This window comes from Pholis gunnellus (assembly GCF_910591455.1).
Source record: "Pholis gunnellus genome assembly, chromosome: 23".
In the NCBI taxonomy this organism is placed as follows: Eukaryota; Metazoa; Chordata; class Actinopteri; order Perciformes; family Pholidae; genus Pholis; species Pholis gunnellus.
This window is the reverse complement of record NC_136550.1, coordinates 7,465,962-7,482,548: the sequence shown is the minus strand read 5'-3', so window position 1 is coordinate 7,482,548 and position 16,587 is coordinate 7,465,962.

Sequence of the window (16,587 nt, the reverse complement as noted above, 5' to 3'; positions counted from 1 at the left end):
GCATTACAGTGCATCAAATATGTTGGTTGTTTGGTCTGTAGATAGTCTCGCTTGGTAAAAAAAAAAGCTATTAAGAACCTATAGACATGTTTTTGTTTTTTATATATAAACATTATAGATATATATTTATGTGGTAAAGAATGGATATAAACCACAGTTTTGAACTATTTTGTTTTTTTTTGTTTTTTTTTCCATACTCTTATATCTATATATATATCTGTATAGATATATCTGTATAGATATATCTATACATCTATTGTAATGCATATAACCTGTCTTTAAAATCGTACAAAGGTGTATATTGCTTGATTCACTTTGGGGGAAGGTCAGTGAAGCAGTTCCATTGACGAGTTTGTCCCAGTAGTGCTGGACAGACGGACGCTGTCCCTGCATCCTGCTTGGTGTTTAAACCAACACTAGTCATGCTTCCCCTCAAATGAGCAGTGTGCTATGCATTTTAGGATTCTCTTTGCGACTGCTTTTTCTTGTTTATCTATTCCTTATTTGTGTTACTTGTAAAAGTTTAGATGAGTTGTGATACTTGCTGCCGTGGGTTAGAAACTCAACTTTTCATGCCTGACCGGTCATTGTTTAAAATGTTTCTTTTTGTTTTTGTAACTTCTTCATTGATGATTTGGTCTTTGCAAATTGTGCTGATGGTCCGGCATGAAAAACTGTTCCCTCCCACCCCTCTTATCTCAATTCGTAATATAAGAATGATTATTTATTTGAAGTTGTATAGTCTGTTTTGGTTAAAAGCATTTTTGGAATAGAATATCTTTTGTTGAGTATTTAAAAGGATGTACATGTTCTTTACTTTGTGTTTGGATACTTTTTGGATTTTTTCCATGTTCAGTACATCAATAAATAAGTTGAAGGGCAACGCAGCATTGTGAATGGATCCCGTCACTCATCCAAATGTATTTCCAATTTAACATCTAAACATTTTACGGTTCTTCTTCCTACCGTTCTGTCTTACTACATTTAAATTGTCTACATTTTTTTTCTGACTATTACTATTGTTTTAATTGAAGCAGAAAGCACACGGCTTAAAGGAAGAAGCCTGATCTAGAGAATTGATTTTTCCTTTTTTTTCCCTCACTTTTCACGTTTGTATCTCGTGCTCCACTTGAGGCAGGCAGCCTCGCTGCAGATGGAATGTCCTGCTTTGAAGTGTGCTTCCCTACTGCGCAGCTACCTCATGCTGCCCGACTGTCATTCTCGGGGCATTGCAAGGACACAGATGTGGAGCTGCTGAAGAAATCACAACGCCTTTTTGTTTTGCAAAACAAAGCTTTTTTTTTTTTTTTTTTTTTTTCCCGAAGCTTTCAGTTTGTGTCCCAGCCCGTCGCTCATGGAGACGATATTCGTGGCGTGCTCAATCATGTAGTCGTTGTAGCGCTCTGTTTGGCTAGCAGTAGATAAGGAGGCTAATCTGTGCGCTACTTAAAAAGCTTTCACAGGCGATTCTACTCTTCTATTAGCCTGTTGGATGAGAAATAATCTTTCGTGGCAGCAGCCTTTTACTATGAGGGAGTCATTTTTAGCAGTTTAAAAGCATCCCATATGTCAATGTTAAGGCTGCATGGCTCTCTGGTTTCTCCTTAACGGGAAACTGATATTGATATTGAAAAGCTTTGGCTGAATGGCGGCACGTTTCGGTCGTATCTGGCATGTTTGAGGCCTGTCTCCCAGCTGAAAGCGGTCTCATAACGGCGTCCTCTAGCTATACGTTGTGATTACATGCTGCTAGTTGAAATAGGATTAGGATTAGGCTTCAGCAGTTAATGGCCATCACTGATGAGGTTGGTGTAAGTTAATGTCACAGCTTTCTGTTATTTGATGTCAAGAAACAGATTTCCAGTCAGTGGGTTTCCTCTATTAGTGCGCTGAATCATCACTTTGACTCCTTATTGAATGCTTTGTACGAGCAGTCATTCAGATCACAGAGTGAGTTACACAAATTAGCTTTTAAGTTAGAAGAGGACACCGTTTTATACTGAGTGGCGTCTCGGCTTCCTATGCAAAGGCCAAAATATTACATTTCAAACTTCAGCCTATGAAGTGAGGAAGTAATTAGCAGATGGCACCATCTGGTCTGTCGACTGCAGCGGTTCCCGACCTTTTGTGTCAGACAGCGCTGTCGGACTAACTCGAGTACTTCAACAACCTGCCATGCTCTAAATGCGCTTATTTGACATTCAGTATGTAAAAGTAGATATTGTTATTAATTTAAATCATCAGTGATTAGGTCAGTTTTGTCAAGTTGGCATTTGTACTACCACCACTTTGAGTGGCAGAAGCACACGTAGCAGCCATTTATCTATTACATTTATCTATTTGATTATCCATCACTTTAAGCCGTTTATCTTAACCATTTCCATTTTATTTGACAATATAAATTGGTCTTTTTGTTGCTCTTTCAACAGTAATCTGTTACTTTTATAGCCAACGACGTCACCTGTTTAACTGTTGCTTTTGGAGAACTATTTCCATCATTTCCGCTACATTTAAAAAGTGAAGTTTTTATCCATTTTTCTCAGCGAACTATTTCAATTTGGCTTTCATTTCAACCAATTTGTTTACATTTCTTGTAGCAATTTTAACTAATCCAATTAGCTAGCTAATTGTAATTGTTCAGACCTTTCAGATTTTATATATATATAAATAATTATCGTTTTGGATCAAATTGTAATGTGTTTGTGTGCACTCTGCCAACTGCAGAAGCACCCCGGGCGTCCAACTTCCTCAGTTTGTGAATAATTTGTCTAAGGAGTAGTAAAATGTACTTGATGCTATTTTGCTTTTGCACTTTTTTTTGTGGTCGATGTACAGCAGCTGTAAAGTGCAGCAGCACCCGCGGCCTGTATGTGGAGACGTGAGCTCCAGCACAGGACAAAGAGAGCAATTATAGTCTGTTAATGAAGAAAGGGGTCACGCTCCCTCCATTATCATGCCGCCCATTTGCTGCTCTCACCTGTTGCTCTTGTGAAACCTAGCATACCTGAGCATGGTACGAGACAGGACATGAATAAAACATGCTTCTACATTTTGTACCGAGCTGCCGATGTCAGCGGGTACACGTAAACATATTTGCATTTGGTCTGTCCACTGATGTGATTAATGGCCCGCCAGGTTCTCTATTGCGCTCATTTATAATTTGCACCGACCCTTTTGTTCAGATTTCACAGTTCAACTGAAGCACAAAGCCCTCTACCGCTCATGGTTTTCTCCTATTGTGTGTGTTGTTGAGAGCTTTTATTTAATGCTCACATGAATGGGATAATAGCGGCGTGTTAATGACGGGATGTTTGTACTTTTGAGCACAAAAGCGACAGATCTGCAGAAGTTGGAACATCAGCATTTTGCATACCAATACATTGCTTTCCACGGCTGCCACTATGAAACTGGGGATGCACTGAAAGCTTAGTTTCATGCCTAGAATACAGTGTATTCTCTCGATAGTTTGTTTTTGTTTTCAATAAGATAAGAAGGCAATGATGATAACGGGTCACCCATGATGTCGTTGTGGCCTCGTGCCCGTTCTGTCAAAGATGTTTCATTTTGAATAAGAATGCATTTAAAATTGATATGCTTCATGGAATAATATTATACAGATTTAGTGTTTTTTGTTTTGCGCAACACGCAACGCTCCAGAGAGTAATTTTGAAACAATTAAACATGTTGAGATGCATAATTTCCCCAGTCACAGATATTGCACAACACAGCCGCTACAGTTTGTTCATTTCTGGGCCAAACATGAAAATAGCATCGAGCTTGTTGCAACATAGGAAGCTCACAGATGCATTGTTTTTAGTGACATAACCAAACTCGTTGGTATTTGAACTTAGCTGAAGTTTGCCTGTGTAACTGTATGGACCAGAAGTTCATTTTCAACACGCATTTTGTTGTAAAGACTTTCCAATGTTTCCATGTTAAATGGTGCTTCCAGCAGCTCATCTAGCTTCATGTTACCAGGCTGGTTTCTCTGGTCCTTGACAGAACAACGAGCACTGAAACCTCACTGCTTGACCCTCCAGGTTAAAATGCATCCGTCTCATTCTCCTCCTCTGGAGTGTGCCCTGTGCACAGATGAGCACTGAGTGCGTTTGTCCTCTGTACAACGACGGCTTTCATCCACAGATGAAACGCTCTTCAACGTTTTAAATGAGAAGTCCTTTCAGCTGATTGGGGTGGAGTGGTTGAATAGTGTTTTTTCTTTTTTTATGTGACTTGTATGTGATCCCTTTAATGGCCCCGTGTCACAGATAATTTACAGGTGTCTTTGTATAAGGTTGTACCATTAAGAAGTCCCTGAACTGTTTATTTTCAACAAGCCGTTATGGAGAGTTAGACGTCTTGAAATTAATTAAATGGTGAGAGTGAAAGGAAATAAAACCTTTTTTTTTTAAATTCCCCACAATTTAGAAATGCCATGCGGCTAACATCGTGCACTATACGATGCTGAATGCTTCTCTTTTGCATCATATGTCCATTTTGCCGACATCATCCTGCGCAGCATTCGACCTTGTTCTGCTGTCGTCCTCTTACTTGCAGTCAAACCTGCTCAGTGATTGGATTTAAGTTATTACATCACAACCGGTTGGAGCTTGGCGTCCTCCAGCCCTGTTAGATCAGCGCTGACTTCCACCAACAAGGCATATCTTCCTGTTAACGACTCTTAACAGGGCTCAATGTTATTCTCCCTACGAGGCATTGGCACCTCCGTTCCATAATGAGCCGGTGAAGAAAAGGGGTGCAGATTAGAATAACAGCCTTAACTAATCCATAACAGGCCAATGAGGCGCCACGTTTGGGGGGGGAAACCATGTCATTTCTCATTTTGCAGTGCCGCGGAAAATTCTCTCACTCAAAACGAGCCCCAAGAATAGCGGCTGCTGGCACAAGGACACAATCAACAAAACATAGCTCCTTGCCCTACCTCTCTCCTTCTTCTCAGCTCCTGCCGATAGTCTGAGGAGAGAGGGAATCTATGCCTCTGACTGTTGACTTTGGAAATCAAAGATGAGTTTCAGCTTAGAGGAAACTACAGAGGGCTCCAGCCCACACCTCAGATGGAGGCCCCCCCCCCCAGTGATGGCTATCGACAAGTCTTGTTCTGTAGTGATGGGCAAGCGACGCTCTCTTGAAGCAGCGAGGCTCTCCAGACAATAGTTTTTTGGAAATGGGTTCATTGTTCTAGGCTGGAGTGTTCCCTAAGGGCCCCTGCTGGTCAAAAGAATATACAGCAGACAGGTGTATGATTGCTTTAGACAGTGATGCAATAAACAAGCGGCTGTTGGTTCAATTTACGCTTTATACAACTGCTGTTGCCACAAATATGGTGCATCAACAGAATTTTCCACATAGTTAACCTGAAAAGAGTTTTGTGGTGAATGAGGAAGAGCCAGTCATTTCTTCAATGTCCTGCAATATAGAAATCAATATCGGATACACATTGTGTGTAATACATTTCATTTTCAACACAGTTTACATTGGGTAAGACTCTCTTTTAGGTTTTACTCTGAAGTCAAAACCAAGATGCCCATGAAAAGAAAGCACGTGGTGACAGAGAGTCTGATGTTTTTAGAGTGAGACTTGATGAGCGTCCATAGATGATGGAGTCAGATGGCCTGGACATAATTAGGTCTGTAGGATCTGGGGAAACGAGTCTCTTTTTGGGGGGTTTATTTGTCAGTTAATTTGTCAGTTAAAAGATGAGTTTGTCATTGATCAGTATGCACAAGTATGTTCATTCAGTACATGTTTAAGAAAGTGCCTGTTTGAAGATTAAGATGAACAATTCTTCCTTTCTGCATTTAATAGAAGATGTCGCTTTAAATATGCTCTTTTGATATTAGTTAAAAGAAAGCTGCAGTTCTTCAATACCCCGGTTACATTGAGCATTAATATGCTGATGGCACACTGGTATTGTACCTAAATGCAGTACTATTTAATTCATGGCCAGTGGAACGGAAAGGACCCAAAATAAGATCCTTGAGGAACTCTTTAGTGCTATCACCATACACTATGACCCATTCAACAAATAACAATGAAATATTAAAACTAGTCAATTGATACAAATGTATGAAAGGCTTTTTTAAAAGGATACAATCAAATAAGATATGAGTTGACCATCATTGGAGGGAAACGAATCATAGCTGCAGCAACTGCATAGTTGTGATTTTCTTGTCCATTACAATGTCTATGAAACCTCTCACTGGATTGTACTCATCCCACTCCTGTTGTGCAGCAGCTGCAGCTGGATCCAACATGTGCATCAGGTTCTCTAATCGCAGCAAGTCGGTCTGACGAGCTGCTGCACTTCTGGTCGTTTCCTATCACTTGCACAGCAGCTGCAGGCAATGGCGCGATTGACAACGATGCAGCGTTACCTTCTGTTGCGTACCAGCTTCAGGTTACCTGTAATTTCCACTTACCTTCTGACCCCGGCTCATCGTACAGTGTGTCTCCCTAAAATGTCATTTTGAGCGTGAAAACCAAGAGACCAGGTATGAGGACTTTTACCTTTTTAGACAGTCTTGACGGATTGCAACACCCCACTGTGTTTGTTAGTACAGGCTGTGATGAAAACGCAGCATGCTTGTCCTCGAAAGTCTCAGCGTGTGGCACATCTGAATGCATTCGGCATGCTTATGATGTGTCGATGCATTTATGCGATGTGAGGTTTGCGTCACTCTTTTGATGTGGTGCCTGGGAAGAGGACGAAGTAGCTGCTCGCTGCCTCGCCAGAGTCTGTTCTCCTGTAATAAGGCCTGATTTAAGGTTGACCAGAGCACACCAGTAATAGGGCCTCTGCTGCCAGTGGAGATGAGCTCTCTCCACAATATTTACCCAGGGAATAATGATGTTTGATTTGACTCTGCTCTGGGTGTGTCTCTGTGAGGGCTGTTTTCGCCCACTGCTGCCATTGAGAGAGAGGAAACTGACTGGAAGCTGTGTCCAGGGGAAAAAACAAGCCACTAGGCTGGTGTGTTTCTGTGGCCTTCAGAATGAAGAGCTGCTGCGTTCGCTTATTACTATTCACTCAGATGCTACTCCACTTCAGTGTAAGTAAGCTGCATTTAAGATTCTCAACACTGAAAGGTGTCTCTACTGTGCTGTATGGACACAGACGTGCGAGAGGCCCCAGATCCCCTAAGAGCCTCGGCCTTTGTGGTTTTTCTGTTTCTTTTTGTTGTAATTTAAAATTTCTCTTTGTGGTAGTTTTGCATCCCATTGCATGGTTCTCTATTTGTCCGTCTGTGGTAGTTTTGCATCGGTTAGCGGTCTTTTAGTATTTCTTTGTCGTCACATTGTGATTATCTGTAGTTGTTTTGCGCTTTCTGTCGTTTTGTGAATGTAGTTTTGTGTCTATATGTGATTGTTTTGCATCTCTTTGTAGTTTTGCGTCTCTTTGCGGTCACTTTCCACCTTTGTGGTCGTTTTCGCATTTTGAGATCTCAGTTTTGTGGCTTTTGGCTGGTCCCTTTTCATCTTTTTGTAGACGTTTTGTTCGTCTTTGTTTATGTTTTGCATCACTTTCAGGTAGAGTAGAACCTTCAGGTGTTGCTCTTGGTCAAACTTCAGTTCATAGATGAAGATAGGCTCCTGGACTTCTTGGGACCCGATGTCTTTACCCGGCAGGCCTGTTCAGTAATCCATCCATGACAGTACTGTAAGTAAAACATAATCATCTGCTTTTCTGAAGCTCCAAAAAATAGAAGTTTTGACTTCTGCATTAAATATTTTTACTGATACGGATGGATTTATTTATTTACAATCTGAATGTTTTAAAACATTCATTTATGTTTTAGCACGGACAGGAATGAGAAGCGAACACGTTCTGCCCAGGCTTTAATAAACCATAATTCACACTCATGAACCTTAGTTATACACAAGCATGTATACTGAGGTAAATACGGCTTGTAGGGGAAATAAACAAACCAAAGAGAGAGAATACTTCAAACAAAACATTTTTAACTGTCCATTCTGATAGGAATGTATTCTGTGTATATGCTATTGAAAGCCACAGGAGGACTTGGGGATCTCTCTGAGATTGTGGGATGTATTTACTCGCCCTGAGTTTCCTCAGCAGCTCGGTTCCATTGCTACAGAGGCTCACTGTAGAATTTACCTCATTATAGTCTGCACACTCTCTGAGGAGCGGAGTCATTTGCATGGCTGCTTGTCAAACCGTGGTAATGTTGACAAAGATTTGCAGCCATTTTAATCACGCCACGTAAAAGGTATACAAAGTTGTTTATGACTGCTGAGCAATAGGCACACATCCCTTACTGCAGTGCACATTGAAAAGATTGCACTTTGTTCTGAGCAGCGATTGCAAATCACAGACGTCAGACAGGTAGAGAGAAACAGATGACTGCGACGGCAGTTTTGAGTCTTACGAAAAATGCATTTACATATTAAACCACAGAGCAGCGTGCAGAGCAAAGGCTCTGTTTGAATTGCTCGCTCCAGCCTGCCTCCCCTCAGTGTAAGGAGTAGCGGGGGCCTCGCCGCTGTGACTGCAGTGCCGTAAATTTGAAGTTGTTTACGGATGCTGCCATCTTGGTGCGCTCCGGGAGGGAAACTTGGAGCAGGGCCATTTACCGGCAGCTTGATGAGAGTGCAGTGAGGCGAGTTAATTAATACAACATCCCTGGGCCCACAGGCTAGGCTGCAAAGCTAACCCAGGAGGGAGGTAGAGAGAGCAGACAGAGAAAGGGGACGGAAGAAGGGCAATCTATGATGCGTGGGAATCCTATATATAAAAATAACTGTGAAGAGTAAGGTTACAGTAACAGCTAGGCGGCAAAACACAATTAAATTGCATAGCTAAACATGAGCCGTCTTGATCAGAGCCTAACTATCAGACTGCATGATATTTGGTCTTTCAAGATGCAAAGATACATGGCAGGTGTTGAACCCCCGACCAATCATGGCCGTCTTGTACAGAGGTAATCAGGAAGGTGCCGGGGATTTGACTGCTGTGTCGGTTGTCTTCCAAGACACCAAACAGAATAAAAAGAAGCTGTTCAACGTTACGTCTGTCGAGTGCGGCCATTATTGATATTGTATAGTCTGATTTCGGCATAAGTGTGTCAGCAGATGTGAGATGCAGTAGATCAGAATGGACATTGATGTGGGCGTGGTTTCAGTGTTTCGGTGCCGTTGGTTGAGACGCGCCTCACTGAGTGGAAGTCACATTTTTCGAGGCCTCAACACTGAATTGATTCAGAAGGTGATACCAGACAGCCCCGGCATTTACTCACCCCAACTACAAGCTCCATTGTCTAGAATATGTTAGACTCTATTAAAAATGCATCTGGTACAATGTTGCTTTCTCCAACTGGAATAAGTGGATCCTTCCACTGGAGGTCGAGTGAGAGAGGGAGACTGACAGCAGATGTGGGCTCCAGTGAGAGACGGCTTTTTAAAAAATCCTAAGTGTATCTCGGTCAACATGAACTTGAAACAAATGGATCTATTGGCCTCCATGACCTCTAAAGCAAAGCGGGAAAGTAGTAACTTTGGTTTCCCTTCCCCTGCCACTGATCTTTGGTTGTGAGCGGAGATGTTTTTCAGCCATGGCGCAGCGTTTGCGGCTTTAGCTTAACTTTGCCTCAGTGAGAAAACTCTTGTCTGTTGAGCTACATGAAAACCGAAAAACTTGCCTGGAGATGGAGGAGTCCGTAGGGAGGTCTTTGCCTCCCCCCCTTGCCTTGTTCTCCCTCCTCCTCTATCCATATATTTTAACTGGCAAAACACAACTTTGGGACCAAGGTTGTCAAACAAGGTTTTGTTTTTTTTCACTATAGGAGAGAAAAGCAAATAATAATCTGCAAACTCAGCTTTCCAGCTTTGTAATACATAATGTATGTATTCTATAGAATGACTGTGTCATAAAGAATAGCTCAGGCTGGCCGGTGCTCTTCGATGCTGAACAATGATATCTTTAAACAATGAGCTCCCTCACTCATTGACTTTTATCACAGTTGCAAATCAGCCATATGAAGGCAGCAAAATATTGTAAATAGCACGCCTGCCAGTAGACACAAACGAGATAGGGGCTATAAATACCCTGAATAAATCCTGCTAATCTGGAAGCGGGAGAAGCGGGAGTTCTGTTGATATAGAAAACTGGTGGCTGAATCCCGTTTTTAATGCTTTCGCCAGCTTTTTTTTTTTTTTTTTGGTTAGTGTTTAGAATTCACTCTATAATTACCATATTAAAATGCATGTAGAAGTCTGTGCAGTTGTGGTGGGAAAAGATAAGGCTGCAAGAGTAGGGAGGGAGAAAAAAAAAGTCCACCGGAGGCCTATCAGTCAGTTCTGAATTGCTTTATAATTACTGAGATGCAAAGACATAATTTTCTTCTAAAAATAATGCAAAGTTTCATTTCCCCTCCGTCCCTGTTGCGTGGGGGGAGAACTCCCTCCCCCCTCCCCCCACCACACTTTCTCCCTCTCCAGAGCATTAACTTAACCTTTTCCTGTATTAGTCGATGTGCCATGTTAAGCACAGTGTAGCCTAGTTTCTGCGCAGCATGAATGATACTGGCTCCCTCTTTTGGGATTGGAGAAAATTTGAATTCTGACACATTGGGGTTGTGTTCATGAATACGATATACTGTCTAGCTAAAGTTATTTTTACTAAAGTTATATTTGCATAGATTTCTCATAAGTTGTAATCTTTTTGTGTATGCCTATGATAAATGAAATAATGTATTCTGTGCACAGACTGAACACTGAATCGGCCTTACTCACACTGAACCTGGAGACTCCCGCTGATATGATTGGCTTTGTGATGGAGGTTTAGTTACTGAGGCACTGTTATTACGTTTAGGCCATCTTTACAGAGTACCGAACCTTGCGGGACAGGAAGTAGCCAGTTGGTTGTAGATGGTCTCAATCTTTGCTTTGTAGAATGACAGGAATGAGGGAGAGATGGTCCATCGGTTTGAGAAGTTCATTTATTGTAGAAGGAGAGAAAAAAACCTTGGGGTTGGTGGAACCGGAGTGATGTCATCTGGGGCTTTTTTTGCACTGTTGATGACAATGTCGGCCACTTTGGTCCAGACTGAAAAATCTATAACTATTGGATGGATTGTGATGATAAAAATGTGCACACTGTTGACAGGGTGGAATATTTGTCCAATACAACATTACAATATTTCAAAGCTTTGCTTTTTTCATGGGGATTGTTTAGCAAATGTTAGCATGCTAACTAAGAGGGTGAACATTATTAAAAATTGCTAGTTAATGTTAAGCTAACAAGCTAAACTTCACCATATTACCATTGGGAGCACGTTAGCAAGCTAATGTTACCATTTATCTCAAAGCATCACTGCCTGAGCTGCTAGCAGTTAGACTCTTTCTTCTTAATCTGTACCTTTTCAATCTACCAACTACCGTCAAGGTTTAACGGGATTGTGAAACAACAAAATCTGGGACGATGTCATTTTTCTTTAAGTGGCCTCTAGCCCACCTAGTCGTGTGCAACGACTAGGTTCTTCTATGATGAAATATTGATGGTGCTGACTTTGATTCTGCAATAGCTTTTGATCCAGATCTGTCGCGGCAGAGGAGCCCCCCCCCCCCCCCCCCCCCCTAGTCTTCCTCAGGTGTGTCACTCATTCTTAGAAAGTTCTGGCCACCATTTCCTGATGACGGATGGAACCCAGTGTAAACCCTTACCATCGCTTACCAAAAATGCCACCTTTGATGAAATGTGTAGACTTTGAAGAAGAACTTATAGAGATCAATAACGTGTGTATACAGAAGGTTTATAGCACCCAGTATATGCTACAGTGGGTGCTGGGCGAGTGCCAACGATGGGGCTTTGCAGTCAGTCAGTTGTTGACTTTTATTTATCACAACTGCTGCTGTAGTAATTGATGACTGAATCAAACACAGTGTGGAAAAGTAACTGCTGACTTCTTTGCTTTTTCAGCTGAACGGTGATTGTGTCTCTTTTCCCTCTCAGCACTCATCTCAAATTCAAATCCAATACTTGGCAAGCACACTATTATTTAAAGAGACAGATTTCATTCAGAAAAAAAAGTGTTTAGGCTATAAGTCCTTCAGCTACACTGTGAGTGTGTCTCTTGTTCAGCTCTTTGCAGATTTGTAGATTAACCTAATGCATCCTAATGAATGCATGCTTTTCTGCCTCTTTTAGTCGCTTAAAAAAAGTCAAGTGCTCTTCTTTTGTCTGCCTGCAATCAAATGTGTGTGTGTGGAGTCGAGAGTAGGACGTGTCCACCACGGCGCTGTGTCCCTGGGTCTGTCCGCATCCTCAGATTCTTTCCGTTTGTCTCACCTGCTAATGAAAAGCTAGCAGGTACTCCGCTGCAGCTTTTAAAATGTATACACTTCCTGCACAGTGGAGGCTGCCATGCCCACTCGGCTCCTCCATTCCTGTTTTTCTTCGTCTCACTCAATTCGGCCCATTTTTCTACTTGTTTGATCTGAATTTGGGGCGTCGCAAAATGACCAAATGTGAAAATATTAGCAGCTGCAAAAGCTAACGAGGTTATGGCCCACAGTCATTTTTTTTTTTTCTTTCCTAAATACAATTCTGGTATTTGTTTTGAAAGCTAAATTGGCTCCTCATTGTTTACCCCATTGCTTAGAAGAATGCAGTAATTACTTTTTCTTCGCCCCTCCCCGGGAACCGGTGTTATGTAACACAGAAATAATAGCCAAGCCTGGCCACACTATATGTTTGAAATGCAAAGCAGCAACGCAGAGCCGGCGCTTCGTTAATAATTGCCATAATTGTGTAAGTATGAGGAAACTGCTCCACAAAATGGAGCAATGACTATTATCAGGTTGATAACCAATAATTACTTACAAACTCTGTCTTCATTAAGCAGCTCCTTTGGAGAAACTGAGCTCAATATAGCCCTCCAGAATCCCCTCGCCCACCAGGATCCCGCTGCTCTCCCTCTTCCTCTGGTTATATCCCAGTTCCTCTCTCTTCTTTCTGCATCCCGCTCTGCTTTTCATTCCAACTGTTATGTTCATTTTCCATCTCTTCAGTCTGACCTGGTCTTTCTTGTCCCCTTTCTCTTGTTTCTTTCTCTGCCTTCAATTCCTTGTACTTCAGAGTGGTGATCCCTGTAATCCTTTTCCTGCCACACATTTTCTATCAGGTCTTTCTCTCCCTGAAAGATTAACCATCCTCTCTGCATCTCTTCTCATCTATCATCCTAACGGGGGCTACAAGTGGAAGAAAAAAAGAAATGTGCAAAGGGAGAATCGGCCACAGAAAGGGCCAGGGAAATGTTGTGGATTGCAATTGTTGATCAAGTTCCAGATTAAGATGTGCTGCTGGTGGCAGAGGACCAGACCTCGTCTTTAAACAGCTGGAATGGTACATACACAAACACTCCAACATGCAAACACCAATACGACAGTTTTGCTCATGTTAAGCAAATAAATAGTTAGAATGATGTGTTCAAAGTTTGATAATGAATGGATTAAGTGATGATGTTAATGCCAAAATATGTAAATAAATATGGACATGTGGACATGAAGTTATGAAAAGGGAAGCCCCTGGTGAAATAATGGCTTATTTCCTCCCAACTCTCTCTGTCTTTGTTGTCAGTTAATGTGAACATTTGTTGCACTTTTTTTCTTTTACATACTATAGGGATCCTCCTACATTTCTTGACCTGTCAATTCTGCTGTAAATGGTGGTGAACTGGAGCAGGGGAGGCAAACATTTAGGTGAGGACCTATTGAAATTGAAGGAATTATTATTATTATTACTATTTTGTCAGTGAAGTCTTTCCTTGTTTGACGCTGTCATATCTCTCCCCATGACATTTAAACTACTTAACAGTTACTTTTTTAAGCAATGTACCTGCACTTAAAAAAGCTCAAATATCAAAATGCTGATTACAAGCTACAAACTGACATTGAATATAATATGACTCACCCTTTTGGCAGTGTTAGTAATTATCCTTTATTGAATATGCCCTGTATGTTATGATTATTCTATTTTATTTAGGGGAAACAACTAAATGTAATCCATGGCTTTCCAGACCCTGCACCTCCTCTCCAACAGCCTCTTCTGCTGTAAGTGGGAGAAGCCAACTGCAGGAGGCCCCCGGTAACCACATGCTATCACAGCCCGGCCTTCCAGCATCCAACCGTGACACGCTTACACTCATCCACTCCACAGGGGAAGTGTTGAGCCTCGCTCGCCGACGTGAGAGCACAAACACAGAAACATTTACCCTACACTAGATAGGCATTGCTGCTTATACCTCCCCACCAGTTTCACATTTCTCTCCTCCCCCATACTGCTGTTTGCTACGCAGTTGGTCTTTCTCCTCCTCTCAAAGCTTTTCCCCTCAAGCTTCATCCCAGGCTCAGTCATCTTTCCATTCCTCATGCTTCTCTTTCCTATTCTCCAGTCAATGTCTTTTTCATCTGCAGCTTTATTTCTTTATTTCTCTTACTGAGCCTGTCCAATGTGTATCTACCAGTGTTTTAAATTAATACCTCCGCTTCTCAGACTCTCAGCCAAAGGACAATGTAGAAAATGAATGAAGCTAAATTATTATTATGTCTTATTTAATGATGTCTGTTTTCGACAGACATGTTTTTAACATTTTTCGACATGCTATACTATGACTGTTTTTAACATTTTTCGACATGCTATACTATGACTGTTTTTGACTGTTTTCGACATGCTATACTATGACTGTTTTTGACATGCTATACTATGACTGTTTTTAACATTTTTCGACATGCTATACTATGACTGTTTTTGACTGTTTTTGACATGCTATACTATGACTGTTTTTGACTTTTTTCGACATGCTATACTATGACTGTTTTTAACATTTTTCGACATGCTATACTATGACTGTTTTTGACTGTTTTGGAAATGCTATACTATGACTGTTTTTGACATGCTATACTATGACTGTTTTTAACATTTTTCGACATGCTATACTATGACTGTTTTTGACATGCTATACTATGACTTTTTTTGACTGTTTTCGACATGCTATACTATGACTGTTTTTGACTTTTTTCGACATGCTATACTATGACTGTTTTTAACATTTTTCGACATGCTATACTATGACTGTTTTTGACTGTTTTGGAAATGCTATACTATGACTGTTTTTGACATGCTATACTATGACTGTTTTTAACATTTTTCGACATGCTATACTATGACTGTTTTTGACATGCTATACTATGACTGTTTTTGACTGTTTTTGACATGCTATACTATGACTGTTTTTGACTTTTTTCGACATGCTATACTATGACTGTTTTTGACTTTTTTCGACATGCTATACTATGACTGTTTTTAACATTTTTCGACATGCTATACTATGATTGTTTTTGACATGCTATACTATGACTGTTTTTGACTTTTTTCGACATGCTATACTATGACTGTTTTTGACTTTTTTCGACAGGCTATACTATGACTGTTTTTGACTGTTTTCGACATGCTATACTATGACTGTTTTTGACTGTTTTGGAAATGCTATACTATGACTGTTTTTGACATGCTATACTATGACTGTTTTTAACATTTTTCGACATGCTATACTATGACTGTTTTTGACATGCTATACCATGACTTTTTAACATTTTTCGACTAGTACCCTACCTTTACTAGTAGTAAAGGTAGGGCTGGACATCTTTGAGACTGGTGTCGAATACATTGTCCACTTCGGACTGTACTATGACTGTTTTTGACATGCTATACTATGACTGTTTTTGACTTTTTTCGACATGCTATACTATGACTGTTTTTGTGATTCTGTTTAGGCCAGCAGAGAAGGCTTTGCAGGCCCTCACGGCACACCACTGGTGTAGAGAAAGTCATTAAAAAAGTCATTCAATCAGGAGAGACTTCATTAGAATTTAATAACAATTTATTGCACATTGTACAAATATGAATAGTGCAATGTCTTTAGCGATTGGACTCCATCCTGAAGGAAGGCATTCGAGGGCTTGTGATGCTGACGTCAATGAGGCATTATCCTGCTGGAGTACAGCCACTGGTCCTGGTGTTGATGAAGGGAATTGCTGCAGCGTTATAAACGGCATAGTATAGCATGTCGAAAACAGTCAAAAACAGTCATAGTATAGCATGTCAAAAACAGTCATAATATAGCATGTCAAAAACAGTCAAAAACAGTCATAGTATAGCATGTCGAAAAATGTTAAAAACAGTCATAGTATAGCATGTCGAAAACAGTCATAGTATAGCATGTCGAAAACAGTCAAAAACAGTCATAGTATAGCATGTCGAAAACAGTCAAAAACAGTCATAGTATAGCATGTCGAAAACAGTCATAGTATAGCATGTCGAAAACAGTCATAGTATAGCATGTCGAAAACAGTCAAAAACAGTCATAGTATAGCATGTCGAAAACAGTCGAAAACAGTCATAGTATAGCATGTCGAAAACAGTCATAGTATAGCATGTCGAAAACAGTCATAGTATAGCATGTCGAAAAATGTTAAAAACAGTCATAGTATAGCATGTCGAAAACAGTCAAAAACAGTCATAGTATAGCATGTCAAAAACAGTCAAAAACA